The sequence below is a fragment of the Vidua macroura genome, chromosome 2 (genome assembly GCF_024509145.1).
Source record: "Vidua macroura isolate BioBank_ID:100142 chromosome 2, ASM2450914v1, whole genome shotgun sequence".
Lineage (NCBI taxonomy): Eukaryota > Metazoa > Chordata > Aves > Passeriformes > Viduidae > Vidua > Vidua macroura.
This window is the reverse complement of record NC_071572.1, coordinates 1835569-1857275: the sequence shown is the minus strand read 5'-3', so window position 1 is coordinate 1857275 and position 21707 is coordinate 1835569.

Sequence of the window (21707 nt, the reverse complement as noted above, 5' to 3'; positions counted from 1 at the left end):
TGGCAGTCCCGGGAGCTGCCCAGGACACTTCGTCTTCCTTAAGAGCATTCCAGTTGTGGCACGAGGCTTTTCATTTCTCTCTGCTCCTAATCTGTCTCCTCCTGTCACACTCGGAAATGGGATCCCTCTGTTAAACACTTCATTTGCTTCCCTCTGCAGGGACAAAAGAGGCTGGAGGATTTCCCAACAAACCTGCAAGGTATTGCTGCTCTTTGTTCCACTCTCCATTATTGGGTTTTTTTTTTCCTTTTATCTTAAATTTTTTTTTTTTTTATATTGTGAAGAGCATTTCATCTTTTCTAAATAATTAAACCATCCTTGTGAAGGTGCTCCTGGAGTAGATCCTCGGCTGGGGAAAGCTGCCACAGGCAGCAGAGCAACCTGGATTTGTGGCACTGGATGATCCAGGCGTGAGGATTTGCTCTTCCCTCTCTGATTTTGATTAAAACTCCAACCTTCATGGTTTGTTTCCTACTTGCATGGCTTGGAATGATAAAAAGTCTAGTTCCACTCGTTTAAGAGCTGATCTGAAAGTTCTTGAAAATTGGAGTGAAGAGAGAAACTTGACTTTATTTCTTTGTCTTTGTCCAGGTTGGACAGGAGCACCCTGAGATAGTGGAAGGTGACCCTGCCCATGGCAGAGGTGGAACGAGAAGACTTGAAGATCCCTTCAACCCAAACCATTCCCTGATTCCTCATTCTGTGATTCCACCTGCAGAGCTGCCCCAGCCCTGTCCCAGCCCAGGGAGGAGCTGGAGCTGCTGCAGAGAGCCCAGAGGAGGCTCCAGGATGAGCAGAGGGCTGGAGCAGCTCTGCTGGGAGGAAAGGCTGGCACAGCTGGCATTGTTCACCTGCACAGGAGAAGCTTTGGGCTGAGCTCAGGGTGGCCTTGCAGGGCCTGCAGGAGCCCCAGGAAAGCTGGAGAGAGACAATTTCCAGGGGATGCAGGGACAGGACACAGGGAATGGCTCCCAGTGCCAGAGGGCAGGGCTGGATGGGAGATTGGGAATTGGGAATTGTTCCCTGGCAGGGTGATGAAGCACTGGAACTGATGCCTCAGGTTTTAGCTTTTATATTTTTTCAGTTTATTATAAGTTTCTCCATGTCCCAGCAGGAGGAGGAGGAAGATGTGGCCACTAAGATGAAACATGGGACAATTACCTGAGATTGGGATGGACCAGCAGGGGAACATCTCAACAGTTTTCCAGGGTGTGATGTTCCCTGTTAGACCATCCTGGATTTCACTGTTGCATCTGATGCCTCAGGTTTGAGCTTTTCTATTTTTCACATTCTGTTCTGCTTTAGTGTGAGGGTCTGAGCTTCATATTATGGGATGATGAGCTCTGTTCACAGAGCAGGGAGGCAAAACAATTCCTTCTCCAGCTGGGCACCAAGGACAAATGATCCAAAGCTCAGGCCCAGGAGCACAAACAGCGTGGGCTGGAGAGAGAAAAACAAGCAGGATGGGAGTGCCTGGGCTAAAGCTGGAATGGGACAATGAACTGCAAGGTGCAAATGGAGCAGAGCTGATCCCAGTGAGAGCCCCCGGGAGCGCTCGTGCATTTTGGGACCATTTTGGTTCCTCTTGGCTGCAGCCCTGGCTGGGCTCTGGTGCTGCCCAAGGTGGATCCATGGAGGAGATCCTTTCCATAAATCCCTGCTTTATTCTGTAGCTCTGCCCAGCTCTGCTCTAGCTCAGCCTTCACAAGGCATCAGAACAATTTGCCCAGAGAAATTGTGGCTGCCCCTGGATCCCTGGAACTGTGACCTGCCCTGCTAATCCCTGGTGGTGTCTATCAGCAAACAGCAGAAGTGCCTGAAAAACCTGGGAATTGCCCTGCACTTCAGAGGTAAAAACAACACAAAGCCACACTCCTGGCAAACAAAAAGGCAACAAATCCCTCCCTCTTTCCTCAAGCTGTCAAGTACCTTTTTCCCAGGATTACTTTTTTCTGTTCTTTGGTTAGGCTTCGTTTAAAGCATGAAGGTGCTGCTGATAAAGCGGCCATGGAGCCTGAGAATAAGAGAGGGTCCCAAAGTCAGGGGTTTTTGGGACTGGCTGCAGTTTGAATTGTCGTGGCATCATCCCAGCAAAGCAATTTTTGTGGTGGTCCTGCAAGTAAAGGGAAAGAGCCTGGATCTTTTTTACTTAATTTCATAGAATCATGGAATGGTTTGGGTTGGAAGGATTTTAAATCCCACCCAGTGCCACCCCTGCCATGGCAGGGACACCTCCCACTGTGCCAGGCTGCTCCAGCCCCAGTGTCCAACCTGGCCTTGGGCACTGCCAGGGATCCAGGGGCAGCCCCAGCTGCTCTGGCAATTCCATCCCAGCCCCTGCCCACCCTGCCAGGGAACAATTCCTAATTCCCAAAATCCCATCCAGCCCTGCCCTCTTTCAGTGTAAAGCCATTCCCTGTCCCTCAGGTCCTTGTAAAAACTCCTTGTTCTTTCCACAGGGACACCCTGAAACATCCCAAATTTAAACTGGAGCTCCCCAGGCTCTTTAAAAGTGGGATTTCAGCAGCCCTGTGACCCAGGTGCTTCTGGAAACCACAGCCCAAGGCCATTGTTGAACTTAATTGGATTTCAGGGAAATAACAGGATAAAGTTTATGAAAGTGCCGAATGATTTAGGATCAAAAGTGAGAGACACAAAACATTTCCAAGCAAAACAGTGATACTTTTTGTTTAGTCTTGTTCTTTTATCCTTCGTTAGGAGTATCTTTTTCCATTTCTAGCCTCAGACCAACACAAACCTCTGTGTCTGACCCCAGTTCACAGCACTTGTTTTGCACGGGAGACTTGAGGAATAAACTCCAGGAGGAGCAGAGGGCTGGAGCAGCTCTGCTGGGAGGAAAGGCTGGCACAGCTGGCATTGTTCACCTGCACAGGAGAAGCTTTGGGCTGAGCTCAGGGTGGCCTTGCAGGGCCTGGAGGAGCCCCAGGAAAGCTGGAGAGAGACAATTTCCAGGGGATGCAGGGACAGGACACAGGGAATGGCTCCCAGTGCCAGAGGGCAGGGCTGGATGGGAGATTGGGAATTGGGAATTGTTCCCTGGCAGGGTGGGCAGGGGCTGGGATGGAATTGCCAGAGCAGCTGGGGCTGCCCCTGGATCCCTGGCAGGATTTGCCCAAGGCCAGGTTGGACACTGGGGCTGGAGCAGCCTGGCACAGTGGGAGGTGTCCCTGCCATGGCAGGGGTGGCACTGGGTGGACTTTGAGGTCCCTTCCAACCCATTCCGTGATTTTTTGACTCCGTGAAATCCCTTGATGCTGAGAAGCTGACTCAGGTTGCTGTTTATGCATCAGATTTTCCAATATAAAGACTGTTTTCCTTTTTCCCATAAATTATATGGAAAAAATATATCCCTGTACCTTTATTAGAGGAAAACAGGACAAAGAGAAAGAAATTATTTGTGTTGCTAGAAGGTTTAGATGTTTTATCTTTGCAAAGAAGTAATGAGATCTATCAGGGTCAATTATTTTTATCTGACCAGAAAGTCCAGTGTAGAATTCAATCTGGTTTTAGGACAAGGAAAATTATTATATCCCAAATTTTCCAACATGTATTTTAGAACCAGCCCGTAAAATTTTAGAGCTCCACACTTTTAGTTGTCCTATCAATTTAATTCCTTCTCCAGGCAACATTCCCTGGTTTCTAAATTGTACAAAACTGATCTCATTTTGTCTCCAGTCATTATCTACAGTAAAATTCCACTCTACTGTGCATTGAATCCCCCATGTGCAGTGTAAGACATGGGACAAACCTTGGAAAGTGGGAGGAGAACCTTTAAAAAGTGATGTGAAAGGGTTGAGGGTTTTTTTCCAGAGCAGCTGGGGCTGCCCCTGGATCCCTGGCAGTGCCAAGGCCAGGTTGGACACTGGGGCTGGAGCAGCCTGGCACAGTGGGAGGTGTCCCTGCCATGGCAGGGGTGGCACTGGGTGGGATTTCAAGTCCCTTCCAACCCAAACCACTCCATGATTTCCCTGATTATGGAAAACCTGAATTAACGACGCTGTTTCAAGCCAGGCCCAGACCTGAGCTCGCACCCATTAAAACCAGTGCTGCTCTTACTGGTCAGCCTTTCACCTGCACCAAGCCTCCCCCCTGGGGTGGCTCCCACTTCATCCGTGAGTAATTTAATCCTGCCCTAGAGCAGAGCCACCCAAACAACCCCAGGCCTGGTGCCTGAGCCCTTCAAAGGGAGAAAAAGAAGAAGAAAAAGCAACGGCTGCTCCTGGGCCTGAGCCAGGGCTCTGGGGGTGGCCCACAGTCAACAGGAGCTGAGTTTTGGCTCTGTGCCTTGTGGTGACACCTGTGCCCAAGGACATTTAGGATTTGGGTTGGTTTAGGGTCCCAGTCACTCCGAATTTGTGACTTCCTTGCTGTGTCCCTTGGCTCAGGTGGCCTCACACTTGGAGCAGCAGCTGAATTTCTGCGGGAAAAGCTGGAAGAGGCGAGTTTCCCTCAACACAGAGTAAAACTCCCACTCTGTTTATAGTCTGGAGTGGCTTCCTGAAGCCACAAATTCTGCCAGAGCTGTTGCACCACTCCAGGATAAATGTGAACCGTGGGTGTCCAAAGAATTTGTGTGCAAACAAAATCAAGGTTTCAAAGATGCAGCTCATCGATAGCTCGCACATAAAAGGGCTCAGAGAGCAAGCAGGACAACAAAAACAATTCCCATGTTTTCCCACTCTCTCCCAGCTTCTTGCCATGTGGAATGAATCACCAGGATTCCTGTTGGGAGTGCTGTAAATCGGGATTTTGGCGTGGGATGGAGGGTCAGGTGCAGATCCAAATCAATCCTGTGGGCGCCAGCTTAATTGTGCTGGGCCAGGGCAGGCTCAGCTTGGACAGCAGCAGGAATTTTTCCATGGAAAAGGTGCTCAGGACTTGGAAGGAGATTCCCAGGGAGGTTTGGAGTGCCCATCCCTGCAGGTGTCCCCTGGAGGTGGCACTCAGAGCTCTGGGCTGGGGACAAGGTGGGCACGGGGCACAGCTGGCACTGCATGGGCTGGGAGGGCTTTTCCAGCCCCAGGGATCCTGGGTTTCTGCAAAATATTGGATTGAAAAATTCTATCAACTCAATCCAGTGTGAAAATTTGGTTCTTGCTGTTCATATTTCTCATTTCTTTAAGTTGCACTTCCTTTTTTTTTTTAGACATTTTTATGTGGTACTAAAGCAAAGCAGCTCCAACGAGAGGCTGGAAAATACAAAAATCCAATAAAGCTGAATATTCCTAAATTATTCCAAACAACAAAACAGGCCCTGGTTGGCAGAGACCAAAAAGAAACTTTAATGTAAATTAATTATAAAAAAATGGAATACTTGATCCCAGTTGTTTCTTATCAATAACTGGTGAATGCTCTGGGGATCACTGCCAACATGATAAGGACACGATTTAGGGGTGGTGGTCTTGGGATTGGATGATCCTGAAGGTCTCTTCCAGCCTTGATGGTTTTGGGATATTTGGATGGGTTTGCTCCATCTCTCCTTGCAAAAAGGGGAAAAAGGAACAGAGCAGAGGCCAAAGAGGGAATCCATTATATTAAAAAAAAAAAGGAGAAAATTCAGTGAAATTCCATCTGTCTTGGAGATCTGAGGAACTGTGAGAGTGATATCACACCTGTGGGCTCATTAACCACTTAATTATTCCCCATAAATCCAGCCCCAAGGAAGTGGGCATTTAACCCCAATTCCTGTCCAGGGTAAGACACAACCTCAGTTTTTTTCCCAAAGACAGAGATTTTCTTAAAATTTGGGAACTTGGCAAAGGCAAAGGGGTGAGGAGCACAAGCTTGGATGAAAACCAGACAGGGAATTCTGAATTTTTTAGGTCTCCTGAACTTGACAGGAGAAGTCCCTTGCTCCTCTCTAACCACAGCAATCCAAACATTTTCCACCTACAGGGAAAAGTGACAACAATTTTATCAGGTGATGCAGAACAGGAACTTTCTGGGGAGGTTAATTTTAGATTTTAGAAATTTTTTTTCCCTGCCAGAGTGGTCAGGGAGGTGGTGGAGTCACTGCCTCTGGAAGTGTCCCAGTGGAGGAGTCTGGATGTGGCCCTTGGGGACAGGGTTTAGGGGTGAGAACATCCAGGAAATCAAGGGATTCCCACAGGCTGCCTAATTTTGAGGAATTGCTCTTTATTTACTTATTCCATGCATATTAAATCCTTCTTCCAGCGATTTTCCTGTATTTTTAAAATATTCTTTATTCCATCTTCAAGCTCTCCATCAAACACAAACCCTGGCAGGAGAAAATCACCTTCCACTGAGGAAGAAAGAACAAAGCTGCCCTCAATTCCTCTGGAAAAATCCTTTATTTTACAGAAAACTGCGTGGATACGGTAGTGGTGCTCATCAGTATAAAACTATTGGGCTGACAAATCCTGAGGAGCAGAAAAACCTGCGCTCAGAGGGGAGAAATTTCCGTGCGTGGCCTCGGTGCAATTGTGCCAAATATTCCCTGTGTGTCCCTGTGATCCTACAAAAGCTCCAAAACTGGGACAGAGGCTGAAATCCGACCCCGTGCTGCAGCCTGGAAGTGCCTTTCAATGGGATCAGGTTTTCATCCCGTGCCTTTTTCCTCCTTTCTTGGCGCTCCTGTTGACCCAGCTGAATGCTAAAAGTGGTTTTTTCCAAGCTGGAAGGATCCTGCTGGGGCTGCATCCGAGCGGACAAAGACATCCATGGATGGATGTGACAAGTGCCAGGGCTGGATTGGTTTGAATCAGACCCTGGGTGCCCTTTCAAGGGCTCTGTGGCTGCATCAAACACTTGCTCAAAGCGCTGCCAGAACCCCAATTTACTGACAATTAAAGAAATATAAAAATATCTATAAACGTCAGGGGGAGAAGAGCGATGAGAAATGTTCATTTTCTTTTTCCGACAGCGTTTGCTTATCAGAGAACAGATGTTGATGGCAGAAGAGTTAAAGAGGCTGGGGGTGCTCACCTGGGGAGGAGAAGCTCCAGGGAGAGCTCAGAGACCTTCCAGGGCCTGAAGGGGCTCCAGGAGAGCTGGAGAGGGACTGGGAACAAGGCCTGGAGGGACAGGAGCCAGGGAATGGCTCCCAGTGCCAGAGGGCAGGGCTGGATGGCATTTTGGGAATTGGGAATTGTTCCCTGGCAGGGTGGGCAGGCCACAGATTCCCACAGAAGGATTTGAGACCAGGCTTGGAGCAACCTGGTTTAGTGATGCCATCCCTGTCCCTGACTGGGGGTTGGACCTGGATGATTTTAAAGCCCCTTCCAATCCCAACCATTCTGTAATTTTATGCAAAGCAGTGTTTACAAAGGGAAAAAAAAAAAATAAAGTGGATACAACCTCTACTCCTTAATTGCTTAGAACTCGAGTTTCTCACTGCCAGCCAGTTCTGGCATCAGTTCCTCCTCTCCGTTCCCTCAGAGATCAGATTGCAAACCTAACACACTTGGGCCCTTTCCAGGTGGAAATTCCCCATGGCTCATTCTGCCCCAGAGTGGCTGCATCCCTCTCCAGAGAGACTGGAACAGGAATTTCAACTTGTTTTATGTGGGCACTCCAGTGGCTCTGGAGCCAGGAGGGGCTGAACCTGCCTCAGGAGGGCTCCACAGCCTGAGAGGGGCAGAGCTGACAGAAAACTCTGGGAAGGACAGGAAAAAGTGGCCAGGATTTAGGCTTTTAGGCATGAAAACAAGCTGCTGTTTAATTCCCAGCTCAGCAACTTGGGTTGAAAACTGGAACAACCATAATTATCCACAACTTTCCGAGCCAGACAATTGAATCACTCTGCTGAGCAGACGCCTCTGGGGATTTGCAATAGAGCTGCATTTTTTTTTTTTTTTCTCTTGTAACACATGGAGAAGCTGTGTGGGAGCATAAAACCCTTCATGGGGTGGCCCTGTCATTGCTGGCAGAGCTGTCACTTCCTACCACTCGTCAGAGTTTGGATAAACCCAGAGATAAAGCAGGAGGTAAAGCAGGAGTTAAACCAGGAGTTAAAGCAGGAGTTAAAGCAGGAGGTAAAGCAGGAGGTAAAGCAGGAGGTAAAGCAGGAGGTAAAGCAGGAGTTAAAGCAGGAGGTAAAGCAGGAATTAAACCAGGAGTTAAAGAAGAAGTAAACTAGGAGTTAAAGCAGGAGGTAAAGCAGGAGATAAACCAGGAGTTAAAGAAGAAGTAAACTAGGAGTTAAAGCAGGAGGTAAAGCAGGAGATAAACCAGGAGTTAAAGAAGAAGTAAACTAGGAGTTAAAGCAGGAGGTAAACCAGGAGTTAAAGCAGGAGTTAAAGCAGGAGTTAAACCAGGAGTTAAACCAGGAGTAAACTAGGAGTTAAAGCAGGAGGTAAAGCAGGAGATAAAGCAGGAGATAAAGCAGGAGGTAAAGCAGGAGGTAAAGCAGGAGGTAAAGCAGGAGTTAAAGCAGGAGATAAACCAGGAGTTAAAGCAGGAGGTAAAGCAGGAGGTAAACCAGGAGTTAAAGCAGGAGATAAACCAGGAGTTAAAGCAGGAGGTAAAGCAGGAGGTAAACCAGGAGGTAAAGCAGGAGATAAACCAGGAGTTAAACCAGGAGTTAAAGCAGGAGGTAAACCAGGAGGTAAACCAGGAGGTAAACCAGGAGTTAAACCAGGAGGTAAAGCAGGAGTTAAACCAGGAGTTAAACCAGGGGATAAACTAGGAGGTAAACCAGGAGTTAAAGCAGGAGGTAAAGCAGGAGTTAAAGAAGAAGTAAACTAGGACTTAAACCAGGAGTTAAAGCAGGAGTTAAACCTGAGCTGCTCTCACTCAGTGCTACCAGAGGGGGATGAGCCCAGCCCTGCTGAGCAGCAGGAGTGGGAGCTGTGGGGTGTCCCATGGTGGCACCCCAACCTCTCAGTCCACAACTGTGCCCTCAACTACAGAATTCCAGAACCCCTGAGGCTGGAAAAGCCCTCCCAGCCCATGCAGTGCCAGCTGTGCCCCGTGCCCACCTTGTCCCCAGCCCAGAGCTCTGAGTGTCACTTCCAGGCCTCCCTTGGGCACCTCCAAACCTCCCTGGGCAGCTCCTTCCAAGGCCTGAGCAGCTTTTCCATGAGGAATTCTTCCTTCAGGTGTGTTTTACAGCCAGTAAATGCTGTGAGGTGGCACAGGTGGGTTTCTAAGCACATCTAAACAATAAAAAAAGCCCCACTCTGTTGTAATACAAGATCTCTTAGGCTGAGTGAATCACTTAAAGAGCAGCTTAACTGCAGGTTTTTTTTGGTGAGCCAGCCCACGTTTGTTGTAGGGTTGGAAGTTCACTGAAATTCCTGGTGGAAGCTCCCCTCATACTCCTCTTCCCCCATGCAGTCAGAGAGGATTAGCTCCAGGCAGTGGACACACAGATTCCCAGGGGAAAATCTCTCCTGGTTTTGTTCACAGCCTGTTGCAAAGCTGCCTCTTTTCCACAAGAACTACTCCAGCTCCAGAAAAAAAACCACAGTGGGACTGAAATGCCAGAAGCCTCCCCCTGCTCATTTTTCTTTTTTTCCTTCCAAACCTCGGTCATTTCCTCCACGTGAGCCTCGAGCTCCATTTCTAGACCCTGGCAGAAGGGATGGCAGCCCGTTAAAGATCTCAGTGCTGTGTGACTGAGCTGATGTCCCACTGTGGATATTCCAGGTTTTAAAAGTGAGCTGAGCCCTGACAGTGATACCACATTAAACACATCTCCTATTGATCCTTTCTAACCTTGCAAAAGAGCTGCTCTGCATTAAGTACCTTTTACTCCAGGGCTGCTGCTGGGAGCACAGATGTTAAATGCCAGGCTAAATATCCTCAGAGGTCAGCAGAGAGGGCAGCTGGGAGGTCACCAAGTGATGATTTTCTGGGATAATAGGAATGTTTCTCTCTCTGCCCTCTAACTCAGCCTGAGGACATGCCAGCAGCTCGTTCTGAAAGGTGTTTGCAATACTGATATAGAAAAGGGAATTAATAAAAGCTCTGCTTCCCGCCACATAGAATTTGGGATGTGTCAGAAAGCAGCTTGATGTGTCAAATGATTGCACCGATGACAAGAAGGCTTTGAACAGAACAAAGGTTGGGTTTCTAAAGGTGGATTTTCAGCTCGTCCTCCCCACTACTAAAGGCCACCTGCTCTACACAAAGACCTGAAAGGAAATCACCTGCTCCAAATGGAGGGGCAAAAAAAATCATCTGTAGCTAATGAGAGACAAAAATCCGTCCTGCTTTTCACACCTGCCTTTTGGCTCTCTGCTGGCTCTGGACAGATGGGGCTGGTGTCTTCCTTTCTCCTGGAATTTCCTCTGGATCTGCTCCGGGTTTGATTTCCAGCCCCACTGAGGACGTGGCATTGCTGCAGAGAGGACAGAGGGGCTTTGCTGAGCTCTGTGAGCCAGCTCCAGCTTCCCCACAGCCACTGAAAGGAATAATCGATATTTTTTAGCCAGAACATGGCAAATTTTCCCACACGAGGAACTGCTCTACCAGCTCAGCCAGGAATTTTGAAGAGTTTTCTTTTACGGGAGCATGGAGTGACAGGACAAGGGGTTTTAAACTGAAAAAGGGCGGGGATGGATGGGATTTTGGGAAGGAATTCCTGGCTGTGAGGGTGGGCAGGCCCTGGAATAGAATTCCCAGAGCTGCCCCTGGATCCCTGGCAGTACCCAAGGCCAGGTTGGACACTGGGGCTTGGAGCAGCCTGGGACAGTGGGAGGTGTCCCTGCCATGGCAGGGGTGGCTCTGGATGGATTTTAATGTCCCTTCCAACTCAACTATTCTAGGATATTCCATGAATCCTTACAATCTGCTATTTTTCTGCTTTCCTTGGGCAAAGGAAATGTCCAGTTTTCCTCATTCGTGTTCCTCATTTAGGAAAAGATCCAGTGCATAACTTCTGGTAGCTGCTTTTTGCCTGGGTTTTTTTTTGTTTGTTTTTAGCTTTGCTTGGTTTGGTCTTTCCCCTTCTTTCTCTCCACCAAGATTTTGTAAACAAACATCCCCAAAAAACCAACAAAGGAGGGAAACAACAAGGCCGGGTTTGGTACAAGCAGCAGCTTGAAATGAGGCGAGGGTGAAATGGAGATGTGAGAATCCTGGTGCCTGCCAAAATTCCCATGTGAGAGAGGAAAATTAAACCAATAAACTCCTGCCAGGCACCTCGGAGGTTCTTTGTGGGAACCAAGGGGGTGGACATTCCCTGGCTGGAATAATCTGTGTGTGTGTGAGTAATTCCCCCCGTGAATTTTGAGTAAAGCCTTAGGAAGCTGGTCTGGTTTGGGGCTGGGAATGCTCTGGCTGGTGGAGTCAGAGATATTCCTTGGCTTTAATTCTTTAGGTAAAATTATTCCCAAATATTAACTGGTTTTGGTGCAAGTGTCAGATGGAGGGAGCCAGTAAAAGTTTGGAGGATGGAAATACTCCCTTCCTTAAACGGGGAGGAAAATGCAAACTTCAGCTATCCCCAAGGCAATTATCTAAATGATAATTTCAAAATTCCACATCTCAGCAGAGGGGTTTTATTTGAAGCATGCTCATTTTTAATGTCATTTTGAGTCTGCTCCTGTGGCTCACTGATAAGCTGAGTTTTCCTTCAGACCAGGAGCTGATTCTGTCACACAGATGGAGAAACAATGCAGGGAATTATAGATGTGTCTGCTCTGGAAGGAAACTGCTTTGTTTTCTTACTCTTTTGCTTCTCTGAAATAGCATTTTTCAGGCAAAATCAACTTCTCCAGCTTCACCACTGACTTCCCTAGGTTTGTTTCTAGAAGGGTTTTCTACCCTGAGTTTTTCTGCCTTTTAAATAGATTTTAATGTAGCATTGCTCTTTACCCTCTGCTTGTTTTTCTCCATGATCTCTTCTGCTGAAACTGATAAAAAACCTTTGGAACAGACAAGCAGACGATGCCCATCACATCCTCTCTCCTTTTTATTATATTCCCTTTTTTTTTTTTTTTTTTTCCCTAAAGCACCAACTCTTTTTCCAGCACTGCAGGCTTTGACCCTTGGAGATTTTTCTTGTCCAAGTGCTGCCCTTAATTAGAGTCTCACTCTCCTCTCCAAGTGCTGAGGTGAGCTCAGCTGGCCTCTCATTCCTCTCATCACTCTTGGCTCCTTTTATTAAGGCAGAGCTGCTGAAGCCACTTCCCAGTCTCCAAGAACTGCTGCCCTTTTAAGTCTCCAGTTTATCTCCCTTATCAGGATCTTGGCTTTTCACACTTAATTTAAGCAGATTGCAAGTCCAAGCCTCTTTGAGGCAAAGAAAATCTCCTTTAACCTTTCCACACTTAACTGTCCTCAGCTCTAATCCCTGCTGGGCTTGGGGCTGAGCTCTCACTCGGGGTTTATCTGCCTGAAAAGGGATTTGTGTAGGGATAAAAAAGGGATTTGTGTAGGGATATCTCGCCGATAAGAGGGAGATTTGCAGAAAAAGCATCCCAGCAGCACTACAGAGAGGGATTATCCTAATAATTACCCTAATAAGTACCCTAATCATGTATCACTGCAGCACCATGGGGTTTATTTCTCTTTTTTCCTCACAGAAGCAGAAACTTTGGCAGAGGCAGGAGCAGGAAACAAGACGGGCAGAAAGGTTGGGTTATGCTGGGGAGGTCCTTTTTCCCCTATTTCCCCTTTTCCCCCTGGTCCTTGCATTGGGAACAGCAAAACATCCCCAAAAAATCCCAGTGCAGCCCCTCTGCCAGCCTGGGCAAGCACAGCTTCCCCAGGGAGAGAGGAAAACCCTTCAAGGAATTCCAGAATGGTTTGGAATGGAAGAAACCTTAAAAAAGAAAAAAAAAGTGAAACATCTCAAAGTAAATGAACTTCTACTTTATTGACTTTGACTTTGAGGAGAAAGACACTCCCTAATGGAGTGGCTTCTTCATGGGATCACGGAATTCCAGAATGCTTTAGGTTGGAAGGGACCTTAAGGATCATCCAGTGCCACCCCTGCCACGGCAGGGACACCTTCCACTGTCCCAAGGTGCTGCAAACCCTGTCCAGCCTGGCCTTGGGCACGACCAGGGATGGCAAATCCACAACTTCTGAGGATCCTGGAGATCGCTGAGCCTGGCTGTGCAAGGTCTCAGAATGAACCCTGGAACTGAAGTCAAACTCTTTGTGGAGCCTTGCAGGGTGGTTTTCTGTCTCCTGCTGCTGTGAAACACAAAATGTTTCATCTTCTTTGTGCCCTGTGGTGGCCACACAGCTCCTGTGGGAATCTCACGTGCTTGGAAAGCTTCTGTGTCCTCCAGCAGAGCCTTTAATGTGCTGGAAGTGAAACCTTCCCAATTTGTCACCTTGTGGGATTGAATTCATTCTTTCTTTTCTCTGCCAGCACTTCGTTGTCTCTCCACCGAGGGATCAAAGAGGAAACTCAGGAGAAGTGATCTCAGAGGGAAATCTTTTTGACTAAAGCCACTCAATGCCCACTGATCAAGGCTTTAGGGGTTTGCACAGAGCCAAGGAAAAGAACTGGGAACTACAAACAGAGCCCTTATTTCCCTTAATTCACTAATTCCTTTCCTCCTCATTAATTCCAACTGGGCACTGATGAGTTATAGGCATCTTTTGTGTCTTCCTGGAAGTCAGAATGGTTTCAACTTTGCCCACTGTGCTGTGACTATCCCCAGCAGTGGTGGCACAGCCCTGAGTGCCCGGAATTCCTCGGTGTCCAGCCTGGCTTTTGTGTCCCAGGGGAAGCAGGCAGGGAGAAAAGGAAGCACTGGTCATGAAGAGAAAGCAGCAGGGAAGAGCAGCAAGAGGAATTTGCTGAGCAAGCACTGAGGGTTGAATTTCCAGGCTAAAGAGAGCATTTCAGGAAATTAAGCAGGGAAATCAAGCGTTTTCCTCAGGGATGACCAAATTCCTCTGAACAAACCGATTCTGGCATGTTCAGCGCAAACCATTTCAAAGTTATGAGTCAGAGTGAAAAAAATCCCTCAGATTTTTTCCCTAAAACCAAAATTAATAAATGCTAGATGTTTTCTTTCTAATTATATTTTCCTGCTGGAGCACTAAGATTGTTGATCCACATTTTAAAGGTTTTTCCATGTCTCCTTTTGTGGTGATCCTGGAAAAGTGCTGGGACTTGACGGCAAATATCAATTGCTGTGAAATTCCTGATCATCTCACAAGAGGTGGTGACACTGCAATTCCTTTGCAGGCACTTGAAGCCTTCTCTTGCAGTCCAGAAAAAGCCAATTTTGCTGCTTTTCCAGGGCAGTGTTTTCGAAGGAGCTTGGTTGTCCACAGTTAATCCCTGATACCATTCCAGTACCTAAAGGGGGCTTAAAGGAAAGCAGGAGAGGGATTTGTCACCTGGGCATGGAGTGACAGGAAAAGTGGGAATGGTTTTAAATGGAAGGAAGGCAGGGTTAGGTGGGATATTGGGAATTAGGAATTGTTCCCTGGCAGGGTGGGCAGGCTCTGGATCCCTGGCAGTGCCCAAGGCCAGGTTGGACACTGGGGCTTGGAGCAGCCTGGGACAGCGGAAGGTGTCCCTGCCTGTCAAGTTTTATCTTCTTTTCTGCCAAGGTTGGGATTAAATGTGTGAGAGGGCATTCCTTGTTGGGACTCAGGTGTTTATCAGTTCTCATCTCTGTCACAGTCTCACAAACCCTGAGTTCTGCAGCACTTCACTCCAACAAACTAAAAATGGAGCCCATCTCTCTCTCTCCAAGGCCTTTTAAGGATAAACTGTGCAATTAAGAAATGACACCTCAATTATTTTCACTTTTAACCCAATACCCAACCACCCGTGCCCGCAATGGGGACTTTTTGATCCAATTGCACAAAACCACCCAAAGCCATGGAGAAGGAGGTGAAGAAGAAGGAGCAGCCTCCACCCTAAAACCTCCACCTTGCTTTCTATCTATTGCTGCATTCCAAACCCTTCAACTCTGAGTTTGCCACCCTGTGCTATCACACACTTCTATTCTAACTCCACACCTATAATCTCAGTTTAATTATTGAATTTTGGAAGCTCTCCAGGGCCTCAGGTCAGTGCAGTGTTCTCCTGGGGGTCAGTGCCTGGCAGCACAGAAAATCCCAAATTCTCAGCACCCAGGGTTCCAACACCTGCCCATGGCACTGAATGAGTTTTAAGGTCCCTTCCAACCCAAACCATTCCATCATTCTGGCACTTTTCCCCCTGGCTCCCTGTCATATACTCACAATTTGGGGCACTTTTGAAACTTTTTAGTGGGCTCAGAGCATATATTTGCCAGCAATTGCTTTGTGCAGGTGTCAAAGCTGATTAGTGAGCAAACTTTGGAGGGATCCTGCCTGGAAAATGAGTGCAAAATCAAGCTGCTTCCTGAGAAAAATAAAAGCTTGGCCTTGGCACAACCCTGGCTCTGCTGGCATTGCGTTTTCAGAGAGCTTCTGCTGAAGTATCTCAAGTGTTTGCTCAGAGGTTGAGTTTCAGCTTTGGATTCTGCAGAATCAGAGCTCAGCCATTCCCTGGCAAGTGGGGAATAAACTTCCGGCTGCTTTCAGAGCAGGATTAACTATTTAGGGTTGAAGGAGGGCTGGGCACTGGAGGCACTGAAGTCTTGGTGTTCCCAGTCCCTTGTGGGGAACCAAAAATGCTCCGCTTTTGGCTGTGGCAAAGGGGATTCTCCAAAGACCCTCTTGGTAAGGAGATCAGTGAAGAATTGTCTGCCGTGTTCAGTGAGAGGTTGTGGCATCTCCATCCCTGGAAGTGTCCAAGGAAAGCTTAGACAGGGCTTGGAGCAACCTGGGAGAGTTAAGTGGAGTCCATAAAGTCAATTTTAAACAAGAAGAGCAACAATAACAGGAGCAAAATCAAGCTAATATAATGATTGGGACTTTAAAAGATGTGCAGGTGATTCGGCTTCAATTGCAAACTTAACCAAAATTAATTTCCTCGAGCCTGTGCTGTCAGGAATAATATCCTGATGACCTAACCCTGGGCTAGAAGAAATCCTCCTTCTTTAAACAGTTAATTGGAAAAAGATATATGGCTCAAATGTCTTTGTTTTGTAGATCTGGAGTAACTTTGATCTCTTTGTTCTGAGATCAGCATTAAAACTGGTCTGAGATCAGCTTCTCTTTCTGGTTAAATTCTCTTGCAAAACAGCAAATGTGATAAATAATCACTGTGACACTTCCACAAGACAAATCACAGGGGTGGGGGGGGGGGGATGGTAAATAATTTTAAATAATCTCCGTGGTTCTTTGCCATTTTGTTTTATTTTATCTGTGGAAAACACGAGGCCACCGGTGACTGCAGGCCTCAGTCTGAGGCCTGAGGTGGCTGGGAGAGAGGGAAAAGAAGGGAGGGGGGAAATGAGAGGATCTTGGTGCATTAAAAATCACTTTCTGTGGAAACAATTAGTGCTGTAAGTGGATTCTTGAGGCTGGGCAGGGAGATCACTTACAAGCACCAGCTCTGCTAAAACGCCCATAAAGAGTTCCGCACTTCTCAGAAGTCGGCGCGGAGACGCCGCTTATTGGAAGTCACAGGCCCATTTCACGCTGTTCTCCTTGGAAATTAGCTCATCTCTGGGTCACGCTCAGCCTTCCAAATTGCCAAAAGCCCCCGGGGTTTGCTGGAGGGGAACCTGCTGCAGCGGAGACACCGCAAATGGGGCGCAGGCAGCGCCTGCAGGGGCTCTGTGGGGTGGGTTGAGGTTTGGGGTGACCTGTGTGGGGTCACAGGCGGCTTCCACCTCCTCTGAAGCCTTTCCAGAGCTGTGACTTAGATAAAAGTCTGGGTTTCCCTTCCCTTCCCTTCCCTTCCCTTCCCTTCCCTTCCCTTCCCTTCCCTTCCCTTCCCTTCCCTTCCCTTCCCTTCCCTTCCCTTCCCTTCCCTTCCCTTCCCTTCCCTTCCCTTCCCTTCCCTTCCCTTCCCTTCCCTTCCCTTCCCTTCCCTTCCCTTCCCTTCCCTTCCCTTCCCTTCCCTTCCCTTCCCTTCCCTTCCCTTCCCTTCCCTTCCCTTCCCTTCCCTTCCCTTCCCTTCCCTTCCCTTCCCTTCCCTTCCCTTCCCTTCCCTTCCCTTCCCTTCCCTTCCCTTCCCTTCCCTTCCCTTCCCTTCCCTTCCCTTCCCTTCCCTTCCCTTCCCTTCCCTTCCCTCCCCTCCCCTCCCCTCCCCTTCCCCCTTCCCCCTTCCCCCTTCCCCCTTCCCCCTTTCCCCTTTCCCCTTTCCCCTTTCCCCTTTCCCCTTCCCTGGGTAACTTGGGAGAGCTGGGCTTTGTAAAACCTCAGGAGCTTGAGTTTTGAGTTTTGACCCCGGGAAACCAAACAAAGCCGTGTGTGGCTTGAATGAGGGTCTGTGCTTTCATCAGTTTTCTGTTTTTCACTTTACCCCGTATTTAGACAGGTGAATGTCACCTGGTAAATGTCAGTTAAGAAGAAGCTGCACCTATTCTAGATTATCTGAGAATTGCCCACTGCAGAAGCCCTTCCAGAGATGAAGTCCTGGCTGAGCTGGATTAGATTTTAGGCCTCAATCCCCATCCTTTTGGGTTTGAACCATCAGCAACTGAGAAGGATTTTAGGCCAGACCTATCAGTTCTTGCAGCAACGAGAAGAGTCAGGGAATTCTTCTCACACCCAGGAAGAGCTCCAGTAAATTTCTGAGGTGAGCTGATTCTCCATCAGTGAAATTGTATAGGAACGGGTTTAAACAGTGCTGCCAATCCATTTTTTTTTCCTTTATATCATTTGCAAATGAACTTTAACATCAGTTTTATGTCCCCTTGCTGTGGTGGGCAATTCTGTTTTCTCACTTCTTGAAGGCTCTACCCAAAAGCTGACGCTGTTCTTTAAAGCAAATGTTCAAATTCCTTCCTTCACGGGAGTTCTTGGATTTTTATTATCATTTTAATCAAATCACGACTCATTCCAGGTGGTTTGGGCCTTCCTGCTGAGTCTGTCCCTCCCACTCAGCAGCACAGGGCTGTTACAGGGAATTCCATTTTTATGGATGTGAATTGTGCAAAAACAGGCAAAAATGTTGGCTTTTGAGCGAATTTTTCTGCTCTAAGACTGGAAGGGACCTTAAATCTCATCTCATTTCAATGCCCCTGTGGTGGGCAGGGAGCCTTCCACTACCCCAGGCTGCTCCAAGCCTCATCCAAGCTGGCCTGGAACACTTCCAGGGATGGGGCAGCTGCTCTGGGCACCCTGTGCCAGGGCCTGCCACCCTTCCAGGGAGGAATTCCATCCCAAAATCCCATCCAGCCCTGCCTTCTGGAAGTCTGAAACAATTCCCTCCACTACAACCTCTCATAAATAACGTCTCTCCATTTTCATTCTCTTTCTTCCTGTTCCCATTCCAGTTCTTACCCTGATCTCCTCCTTCACCCACACGGTCCAAATCTGCCTCTTCTTCCCTGAGGTGGAAAATCTGAATTTTGGGAAGATCTGCGCCAGTTTTTCTCTCCCTGCTGAGTTCTCCTGCTGTTCCACAGCCAGGTGAAGGCCCAGGGTGGAGTAAATTTCTGCACAAATCCCACCCCTCTCCTCTCTTAACCTCGGCTTAGCTAATACAGAAAAGCAGCCCAAGAAACTGGGTTCAAACCAGGCCAGGCCCAACTCCATTTTGCAATTAGATGGAAAGAATTTTGCCGCACATTTGGCCTAAAAATAATTTGTAAATTGACCAGAGCCTCGTACACGGAATGGTTGCAGATATTTCAGGGATTGATTTCGCATGAATAATTCAAGTGGAGTGCAGAGACAAAAGTCTCTTTTAAATACGTGGGGTTTTGAGATACATTTCAAAACAGGGAGAGGAACAGCTTCATTCTGATCAGTTTTTGGGCTGGTTCTTCTCAGGACTCAGTGATACCCTTGCATAAAGAAAGAATAGGATCAAATCCTACTTTTTATTATGATTTGACCTCTAGATTTATGAACCTTTATGGGATTTTTTTCCGTGCATCTGCCGTTTCTGGGTTTATGCAAAAATACTTTCGGCCTGCAGGATTTTGTGTTTCTTGAAAATTCCAGGTATTAATGGATGTCACTCCACTGCCTTTGGTGATTTCACTGGCATTGGGAAAGCTAATTTTGGGCAGGACACACTGAAAGGTGCTACCACGGAGGAGCCCAAAATAACACCATGGTGCAGAATCCCAGGAGAAACAGAAAAGTCCTCTTAAAATCCTTTAAAAGACAGATCTACTCTGATATTCCATGGAACAGAAGATTTAATTTCACACTGGTGCAAAATAACACAAAAAACTCTCTAAGAACAGCCCTGGTGAGTGTGAGATCACCTTGATGCCAGGTACAGCAGAGCACCTGAATTCCTTCCCCTGTTCCATTGGGAGGAGAGGAAAACTGGGCCAAAATTTAAGAGAAGAAGCCACAAGTTTCCAGCTGGAATCTTGGAAAGAAGAGACACTCATCATAGCATCAGCTTTTGGGTTTATTTTTAATAAAACCAAGGTCTTTTTAACATCATTTAGAGTGTTCTGTTCCTCAGAGCATAAAAGCTAAAATTCCTGCGAATGGCATTTGCTGCGAATTTTCTGACAGATTTTAATGCTCTCCAATACCCAGAGTACAATTAACATTATGCCTAATGGATAGTGGGCATCTGTGGTACCCTGCCCCCCTCTCCCTGCTCTGTAATTCCATGGAAACTCCTCTGGGATGCTCCTGGGAATGATGATTTTAATGGCCTTGCCTGGGACTGGGAGAGGGGTGGGATGGCATTACACAAACGAGATGCGCTGCTCATTTTCTGTCAGAGCATTTACACTGTCAAGCTGATTTTAACTCCAGCGTTTTGATATTTCCTGTTCTTTCCTCAGACTGATTTGTAGCTCATTCTTGTTTTTTCTACAATAATAAATGGTTTTCCATGAAGCAAGTGAAAGCACAGAGCTCCTGTATCTACCACGTGTCCCTCAGCTGACACAAAAATTAAGATTTTAGGGTGCAACACATCTCTTGGTTTACTCGGAGTTCATTTTAGTCCATTTTCCCTCTATTTTCCAAATTAGTTTTCAAGGAATTGCTGATGGGATTTGATGGACTCAGGGTGTCCATTTTCCCTCTATTTTCCAAGTTAGTTTTCAAGGAATTGCTGATGGGATTTGATGAATGGGGATCATCTTGTTCAAACCCTGTTTTTGGGTAATTCTAGGGTTGGGAACCTACAGGAAATGGAACTTCCTGTATTTCTGTTCATTGCCTTTCTGTCCTCCTCCTCGCACTGGGATTTCTTTACTCTCCTCTACCAAAACCAGATTGTCCCCAAACTTCCCTACTTGAGGCTGAGCCATCCCAACTCTCTCGGCCTGGAATACCATGGAATCATGGAATGTCCTGTGTGGGAAGGTATTGTGTTTTCATCTTCTTTTTCTGACGTGGTCAGTGTTGGGATGAAAGGTGTGAGAGGGTATTTTGTGTTCAGACTCAGGTGTTTATCAGTTCTTATCTCTGTCACAGTCTCACAAACCCTGAGTTCTGCAGCACTTCACTCCAACAAACCAAAAATGGAGCCCATCTCTCTCTCCAAGGCCTTTTAAGGATAAACTGTGCAATTCAGAAATGACACCTCAATTATTTTCACTTTTAACCCAATACCCAACCACCCGTGCCCGCCATGGGGACTTTTTGATCCAATTGCACAAAACCACCCAAAGCCATGGAGAAGGAGGTGAAGAAGAAGGAGCAGCCTCCACCCTAAAACCTCCACCTTGCTTTCTATCCATTCCTGCATTCCAAACCCTTCAACTCTGAGTTTCCCACCCTGTGCTATCACACACTTCTATTCTAACTCCACACCTATAATCTCAGTTTTATTATTGAATTTTGGAAGCTTCTCCAGGGCCTCAGGTCAGTGCAGTGTTCTCCTGGGGGTCAGTGCCTGGCAGCACAGAAAGTCCCAAATTCTCAGCACCCAGGGCTCCCATAGGAAGGGACCCACAGGGATCCCCCAGTGCCAGCCCTGCCCTGCCCAGACCCCCACCAACCCCACCCTGGCACCCCTGGCAGCGCTGTCCAAAGGCTCCTGGAGCTCTGGCAGCCTCGGGGCCGTGCCCATTCCCTGGGGAGCCTGGGCAGTGCCAGCAGCCTCTTGAGAGAAAACCTTTCCCTAAAACCCAGCCTAAATCCCTCCTGGGCCAGCTCCAACTGCTCCCCCAGGTCCTGCTGGGTCACAGGGAGCAGAGATCAGAGCTATTCCTCTTTCAATGCTCTAATAAAAAGAGTCTGGGTGGTGCAGGAAGGCATTGGAGTGAAAATTCCTCACCTTCAGAGCTTCCCCTGACAGCATAGGCAAGATTTTTATCACCAGTAATCTCATTCAGATCTGACTTCTGGTGATTTTAGTGCCCTAAAATTCACATTAAAATCATCGTTACTTCTGCAGGTTTGACTCAGTTTGCTCTTTCCTCCAGGTTGAATGAAACTTCCAACATTTTCTATTTCCTTCATTTCTCATTCGTCTTGATTAGAACCAAGCTGTCAACCCAACACCAGGTCAAGGATCTAATGCTGGAAGTTTGATTTCCAGAAATAGACTTATCAAATTATCCACTGAATTCTGACTGTGAGCTATTAAATTTAGGAAAACTTTATCCACAAAATTGATAGGAAATCTGAGTGTTTTCTCAGACTAAAACCTTTGCCCAGCTGTTCCATGTTCTGCAGAACAAACTCAGTCTGACCTCAGGGCAGAACTTTATTTTGGGGACGTTTTTCAAGGTTTTAACATTTGAAATGTATTTTGATTTCCTGCTGGAGTGTAAATA